Source organism: Limulus polyphemus, unplaced genomic scaffold (genome assembly GCF_000517525.1).
Source record: "Limulus polyphemus unplaced genomic scaffold, Limulus_polyphemus-2.1.2 Scaffold326, whole genome shotgun sequence".
Taxonomy (NCBI): Eukaryota; Metazoa; Arthropoda; class Merostomata; order Xiphosura; family Limulidae; genus Limulus; species Limulus polyphemus.
In genome coordinates this window covers 428,300-437,446 of record NW_013665936.1, presented here as the reverse complement: position 1 = coordinate 437,446, position 9,147 = coordinate 428,300, and positions in this window count along the sequence as shown.

Below are 9,147 nucleotides of genomic sequence, written 5' to 3'. Positions count from 1 at the left end.
CCTTGGTGAGTCAGTGGTAAGTTTACAAAGTCTCAACGCTAAGATGTTTGCTTCGATTCCTCACAGTGGACAGAGTACAAATAGACCAATATTTGTCTTTACGCGAAAAAAGTACCGTATTTTATTTTTCAAATACATTGTAATATTATTTTTCTGTCAATACTGTAGACCACGAAAATTCTTAGTGCATGGTTAATTAATGGCACCTATCTAGTAGCAAGTTACAAAACCATTGCAATATTGTGTTTCCGATTAAGTGCACTCATCTTATATAATATTTCCACATATTTTGCTCAACCCTCATCTAGCAATGTTCTGAAATGTTTTAATATCTTTCCAAAATTATAAAATTTTATATAATATTTCCACATATTTTGCTCAACCCTCATCTAGTAATGTTCTGAAATGTTTTAATATCTCTCCAAAATTATAAAATTTGATTTACTCTTGTAAGTTACTTAAACACTTGTAAATTTTGTATATAGTTATTTCTTAATGAATCTGACATTTTCTTCATGCAATTCTTGTTCATGTTTGTTAATCGGTAGAATCTTTGTTATATATAACTTCTTTTCATCACGCGTATTATTACGTCACACGCACTGAGCACATGATCACGTATACTGGATTTATTATTCGTTACCGTATTTACCTGTTCCTTCATGAATGTTTTTGAACATATAACGGTTGAATTTATATACCTAGAATTACGTCTAGGACATGGGACTTTCAAGTTCATATGTCACCTTAGATGTTTCAAATATGAATTTCTGTTTTTATATCTGAAAAAAATACTCTATTTTATTCTCAGGCTTCCCAGCGTCTCAGCGGTACATATAGCACTAAAAGATCGGGTTTAAATACCTGAAATTGGCAGAGCATAGATAGCCCATTGTGTAGCTATCGTCAGTTTTAAAAACTACTCTTTAAACCAACTTGTGGATGAGTTTTACGAAAGAACTTATATAATTGATTTCTCACATTTAATATATGTTTTCCTATATACTGTAATGTCATAAATAATGTTTGTTTTCGAACATTGAATTTTATTTGCTTTATATTATTAACTTTATCCAAATAATTCTATATAATGTCATCTGTCTTTTTATCCTGAAAACTATTTTATTTATAAATTTAGAAACATTTTATTATTATATGATTACATATGAAAATATTCATATGTGCTAGCTATTTTATAAACCCGATTAATGAGTATCTTAACAAAAATTGCTTTAAACAAATGTCAAATCCAACCCTTAAACTAAAATATAAGCATTTAAATAATTTATTTTGATATATTTTCAGTTTATTGTTTGTTTTTTAGAGCAAAGCCACATTGAGCTATCTGCTCTTTTCACCACGGAGGAATCTAACCCCGGAATTTAGCGTTGTAAGTCCGTAAGTTTGCTGCTGACCCACAAGGGGCTTCGCTTTCAGATTTACCGTTATCATTATTATGTGCTAATGTATCAAGAAAAGTTGATGTTCCACAGTAAATCTTATACATTTATGTTGACTATTACAGTATTATAAAACTGAATTACATATTGAGGTTCACTAAAAAGACGAAAGTGTAAACATATAGCTTGAAGTTATATGAACAATTTTCCTACCGCTGTTCTTTCACAATGGCACCAATTATCAAATGGCAGTGATAACCTGTTGCACTTCAATCATTTTAATCACATATATTGGTATTGAATAGAACATTGGATTCCTTGGAGCACATTCTAATAATTTCTTGACAACGTACTTTGGTAGTCTTACTACGTCTTCACTCTCATACAGTAAAGGGACTATTACGAAACTAAAACATTCTCCATCAAAACTCACACAGTATACAATATTATTCAAACTGTAAATTTTTCATTTCATTAAAAAAATCAAAACCATCTTCTATCGTTTATCCAGTTATAAGCATAATGTTCCAAAATTCTAACCAGCTAACTCATGACTTTGTGTAACAGTATGAGATAATATTGATCTAATCGGATAATATTCGTTATTCGACTTGAGAAAGCCATATAAAATACCCCTGCTGGCATTATCAATAAATATTCTTCTTGTGTTCTAATAGCTTATAAATTAAAGCTAAGATTAATATGTTATAATTTCTCAACCATAGCCATCAAGATCATCAAGCCGACTGAGATACAACATAGGTAGTATTTGTCTAAATGCTATTTATACCATAAATGTTTTGGTGTGCACTAGATTGAATAAATAAGTGTATTCATTATGAATTATATTTCAAGTCACTTGCAAGTCAAAATGATGGTAAGGATTGATACGTAATATTGTCAACAGGAGAAAACCACATCAGTAATTCTAAGAACTTATGAATGAAAGCAAGGAAGAAAATGTAATAATATGTCAACCATATTATATCGGTAATATATTGGAGAAGAGAACTTTCGCCCAATACCACGGTTTACCAGGCTGGCTGGAATACTACAGACATAGTTGTGGTATATTATTATATATTTATTATTTAATAAAAAAGCCCCCAGTGGCACAGCGGTATATCTGCGGACTTACAACGCTAGAAACTGGGTTTCGATACCCGTGGCGGGCAGAGCACAGATATCCCATTGTATAGCTTTGTGCTTAACTTCACACAAACAAATAATAAAAAAAATTCAGCAAGTTTGTTTTTTTAGTCATTGTAGGACCCTTTTCTAGCCTAATGAACTTTGTGTAATCACTTAAATACTAGTAAGTTTAGAAATATAATCTGTTTTGGTCATAAGAAATATCTCATTGCCTTTAGTTTCGTTTTTCATTTTTGCTAAGGTTCCTCATTATTAACATTTGCTACTTATTAAGATTATATGAATCCCTCTGGTGGCTCAGTAATAAGTATGGGTGCTTATAACGCTAAAAATCAGGTTTTAATATCATCAGTGGGCAGCGAACAGATAGCCCATTGTAGAAGTTAGCGCTTAGCAACAAATAATCCTGAGATTATATGGTTTAAACTTAAAATTATAATTGTTAAACAAAGATAGAACTGCACTACTCATCTCAGTTCTAATAATATTAAAAGATTTATTAATTTGGTCTCATATTTTCTGTTTTGAAATATGTAATAATCCTTCAAAAGACAACAAAATCCTCGGATTTAAGTCTTGAAGGAGGAATTACAAATTCCAAACCCTGTGGTAATGTTGTATTTCATCCAAAACATAATCCCAAACATTAAATATCACATAATTGGAATGATTAAGAAAATTATTATTTGGTTGATCTTTGGCTGAACTACTAAGTAACCGTATTTATAAAATAGGTAGGACGTATGAAAATGTTCATAAGAATTTAAATTACATTTTAGCATTTCAAAACATTTTGAAAAGTATGATAGATTACATTATGTATAGTTATGTAGAATAAGTTAATGATTTTATAGAAAAAAATCTATGATCCAAAACAGTATGTTTAGGATTTATAATAAATAAGCAAATATAAATTGCACATAAAAAATCGTTTGTGCAGCTATCCAAGAAACCGGGAAAACAATTACAATATTTTTGGTATAAAGAAAGAGTTTTACCCGTATACACTTCTAAGGGATCTATATTAATTTAAACATCCAAGATGTGATTTTAGATATATAATCTTTATAGATTCGAGGTTAAAAACACGCATAAAGGAACATGCCAATTTGGTCCAGTATACATGACCACGCGCTTGGCGAATATCACGTAGTTCTACATCACATTTTTTTCGCTAGATGATATCACGTATAAAAAAAAGCATTATTGATTAACAAGCTTGAACCAGAGCCGAACAAAACTATTAACAATGGTGTAAACTTATGTTTGATTATTTTGTATAGTTGTTTTTGTAGCAATAAATATTGACTAACCAATGGTAAAAAGTTAAGAACACTAAAAATTCAACTGTTAAAGTAAAAATATATCAAATAATTTGCTTAGGTATTCGTTTACTAAGTAGGACTCGAATGACACCTAAAATCGATCAAAAAAGTTGCCCGAAACCAATCTTGGTAAAGGTATTCATTTAAAAGTATGTTAGTGTATGTTTGTAGACAGTAACATATTATATAAATAGTACGCAATGTGATACGTTTAATTGAATCAATTTCAAAAGCCATGTCATGACTACTCAATACTGCATCTTCGAGTCGTACAGGAAAGCTGTATCTTTCTTTGGGTGAGTAGTTATATGTAGTCTAGATTTTCTCTATACCGGCAACTTTATGATCTTTTTATTATTGAAAAAAGTATGTTTTAAGCAGTATCGTCTGACGTCTGTTATATCTAATAAAGTAGACTGAAATCCACACTTCATTTTCAATAATCGAATATTACCTTAGAGTAATTAATAAAAACAGAGAAAGAGGAATATCATACGTCTTTTGTTCATTGATAAGATCTATGTTCATATCTAGTTGAATGTAATATTGAAGAATATATATCACTCGTTCTTGTGCGTTATAGCAGTTCAGTGAAGGATTATAGTATTTTCAATGGTTTTTAGAATAGTCCTTAAGCATACAAAGAGCTAACTATGACATTTTGTGTCTTTAAATATTGCATTCGATCTATTGTTAACGGTTGGTGTATTTCGATTGGTTAGATATTAGTTAATTATTTCAGCTCATATGGGTGAAGCTATGTTATTTGGAGTGTTAAAATAAAGTTAAAGATATGGATCAAGATATGAGATATTTCGATAAATACAAGTATTTAACTAAAGCCTAGAATTTTTATTCAAATTTACATTTACTTGAACTTAATAGTTTTCTTTTTCTTTAGATTTTTAAGTTTATAAAAGTTAATTTAAGATATAAACGTAGTAATTTAGTATCCGATATTAACTAGCGTTGTGTATTTGTGAATTTTGTAAATTTGAAGCTAGCAGGACCAAAGTTGAAAGGCAGACTTGAGTTGGCCCGGATGGTGCTCTTTTCAGGATTAAAACACACCCAGAAAGTCATCCGGGCTTTATGGGGTCTAAGTATACAGGATCGTTGAACGCGAATTTGGACCCGAAGTTTGTGTTTGTGCCCCCCCCCCTTGATTAAGAGGATACCATTTATGAAACTATTCACAATCCCCACTCACAAGCTAATGCAGCGGAACACAGGTATTTTATGCCAGCTAACATAAATTATAAAACTTCTATAAGAAGCCTAGTAGAGATGTAGTTTAGACAAAGCACATAGAACTGTATAATTTTAAAATAGTATACACAGAATCTATTTTATTAGCTTAGCAGGCAAATTATCACGTGAGTGATTAAGGTTTTGGTCCCATCAGGTTTCGATAATGAAAGGAGATAAAAAGGAGTGTGTTAATGAAATAATGTTCTCATGCGTGTCTTGTTTCAACGTGAGGTTTTAGTTAAGTGAATTGTTAATAGTTTTTGTTATATATTGTGTTAAAATTGAAGATGTAATTATGTTAATATGTTCATTAAGTACGTTACAGTAAACGTAATTTGAATGCGTTATGATACACATGATGCGTGATAGTCCTAAATCTTCTAAAATCAGAACTTTTAATCTGTTATATGTCCTTAACATAGTCGTGGGTGCAGAAAATAAATGCATTCATTTTAATTATTACTAAAAATAACACATTGAATTTATACGAAGCAAGGACCTTTTGGTTGTACCTCAATCAAAGAGAAATTACACTATACGTTGTTTGAATGTATCTTCTTCAAAAACAAATCAAATTATATTTTATTCAAAATACGTTACGTTTACAAATAAGCCAGCACTAGAAATGTTACAAAACTCATAACGTTCTTCCAGGTCGATTCTCAATTTAACTGAATAAAATGCTTTGAATTTAAAATAAAAAGGACGCAATAGATATGATATTAATGAAAAGGAATAAGTTTGGTCGCTTTGAAAACTAGAATTGTTCCTATATGCCACAGAAAATTGGTGCACTGCGTCGTTAAAAAAAATGTGTGTATATATGTTGTCTCTTTCAGAAAGTTAAAGTAATTCAGATTGTTATTTAGTATTCCTTCCTGACTTCAGATCTGCAGTCAGTTTTGCCTCTCCTTATCTAAAAAAGGGAGATGTTCTGGAAATGTCTGAACGAATTTTGTGGACTAAGATGAGAGAAAACATGCTTTCCTGAACCAGTCTTATTCATGTTCTTTCTGTGAACAACAAAAATTCGATCTGACAAAAATCGTTTACGTTCTGAGTGTCTCAGTTTACTGCAAAACAAATAGCCGATTGAATTATTGCAAACGAAAAAAATGCATGTGTATGTTGAAATAGTCTAGATAAACTTATTTTCTGAAGAGATATTATGAGTTTGCTAGAGATAAACGAAGGTTTGAATACATGTAAAAATTAATTTACTCGAAAATACTAGAAAGTTAAACATTTTACAAAACATAATATAAACTAAGGACTTATTGTTTAACAACGTAAAGTTTGAGATTCATTTGGTAGACTAACGGAATAAATGTATAAAACGTTTAGTTTACACTGTTTGACAGTTCAAATTTCAAAAGTTGCTTCTGTAGATCACAAAATTACGGTTTAACTGCAAACGTAGAAATGGGAATCAATAACACAAAGCAAAGAAAAGACAATAAGTAATTAGTTAAGCAATTGGCTTATTTAATAAAGAGAAACAGCTAGTATCCAGTGAGTTCTTTTATTTCCTCAACGTTTCACCTTGCAGCTTTATCAAGAGGTAGACATTCTATAGTAAACACAAGCATGGTCTTAAGTTTTTGTTTTGTTTGTTGTTCAGCACGTAACTACACGATGGACTATTTATGCTGTGCCTACCACGGGTATCGAGGCCCAGTTTTTAGGGTTATAAGTCTTCAGACTTGCCACTGGGGAGCAGTCTCAACAGAACAAAATTTATGTTTGCAAACAGTTTATTGTTCTGTTAAGACTGGTATGGTGTCTACCTCTTGATAAGACTGTATAGAATTTTCATTTTCATTGGTACTTTGACTGCAGAGAATCCCAAGTATGAACATAATTTTTATAGCAAAGTTACATCAACATTTTTTAATTTTTAGTATGACATTATTAGAAAAGTTAAAACCACGAAATGAATTTTTGGCAGCATTTTCTAGCCTACGTAGTAAATTCACTTTACTATTTTTGTGAAGTTTAATAATTATCATGTTAGATGCTCTAAAACTGGATGATAATTTTTGGCTCTGAATTATTATTATTTTTCTGCTTTATATAATAATCACTGATTTTATTGGTATACAATTGCTTAATGTATTATTATAAAATAACTTCCTAAACATTTCGAACGACCAGCTATAACTAGTGTTTCCGTAATTTGTAATTTTGACTTTTATATATCAGTAGTAGTCCCCCAGGGGTCAGCGGTTAGTTACGGGATACAATGTTTAAATCCGGGGTTCCATTCCCCGTGAAAAAAACAGAGCGCAGATAGCCCCCTTGCGAAGTTTTGCGTTAAAACACAAGAACAACATATATTTATAACAACTTTTAAACAGTAATTATTTTATTAATCTTTATTAATTCATCGAATTAATAGTTTTTCTAAGCTGATTAAGTTGACTCGTGTGTTATTAATAATGAAAAGGTTGCTTTAGAAATATAAATTACACTTACATACCCATTATAAAGCACCCAGAGGACTAACTTTTATAGAAAAGTGTACATTGTACATAAAACTTGACGAACTTTTTCAGAATTTGGTCCACGAATTTACCTTAACTTTCGGTCAAATATACTTATATGTGATTTCCTTAATATATATTTAGTTAATAGTATTAATATTCCCTAAATAGACTGAATGAATCTGGGAAATATTTCTTATTCAAAGCACGAACAACTTTATTTTATGGTAGACAATAAGTCACTTCATGTAAAAATATGTAAGAATTTTTTCTCACTTGATAAAACCCTGTATATATATTCAGATTTTCTATATTTTGTCTAATTACACATAAGCTATTATAAAGCATTCTGGGCTATATAATTAAATAATATGATTCCTATAAGCACATTGTTTGCCTTTCCTAATCTCCAATTTTCAATTTGAATGTAATAGAGCCACGTGAATTAATAGGTATCACACTTTTCCTGAACAGTAGAGGTAATAGTTACCATAGTAACTTCTTTCTTCGAATGTTTACTTCCTTTTCCTATCTCAGTTTACAAGTGAGGAAGACAGTAAAATAGATGAAACCTAAAAAGTGATATTTTTGACAAGAATTGTACATTTCTTTCAAACACTTAAAGGAAATGAATGATATAAAATTTGGAAATAAGCATGTCCAAACTTCGTATGTTGGTAAGTTGTATGTGTTATTTTTTCTTTAAAGTTAGTTTTATTCATATTATAATATATATAACGTTTAAAAGAATTTGAATAATATTGTTATCACTGATTATTATCATTACAGTTTTAAAGAATACTTTGCACGGCTATTTGAGTATATGGATTTGGGAACTAGCTTAAATCTCTCAAGCTAGTCAAACTTCATGGGATATTATGGGCTGTAAGGCTTAAAATATCGTTTGAGGCGAGGGTATTTTTTTGACGATTCAAATCATTTCTCTCCTTTTTGGTTTTAATTTTTATATGAATATTTATTTGTGACATTATATACCTCCATTCGTTTATCATATAGAAGAAGCTTCATTGATTCATAAGTTGCTTTGTAGTTTTTATATGTCTGTATACAGTTACCTTATCGTTAATCACAAGTTATTAATTAAGAAATATTGGTCATTTCATTATAATGTTGTTCATCGTCACAAAAAGTAATACTTTATTATGAAAATATAAAATATATATATATATATATATAATGTTTATGAAAATCTGTCCTTTATGTCTTTATATTTCAGTATATGAAAATATATTTGTGAATTGTAAATGCTTTAAGATTTACTTAAGGACTGACCGAGTTCATTGTTATGGGGCAGCACGAGATATCCAAGTTCATTGTTATGGTGCAGCACGAGATATCCAAAACTTCTGTGAGAAGATTGTCTGCAAAAACTTTTCTGAATTATGTTTCATTGTCTGCCCACTTCAGATATTCATATTGATCGGCACAGAAACTGTTAAGAAAATTACATACCCACGAAACTATTTGCGAGCTAAACAGAAATGTTTATTTTTGTTTGTTTGTTTTTGAATTTCG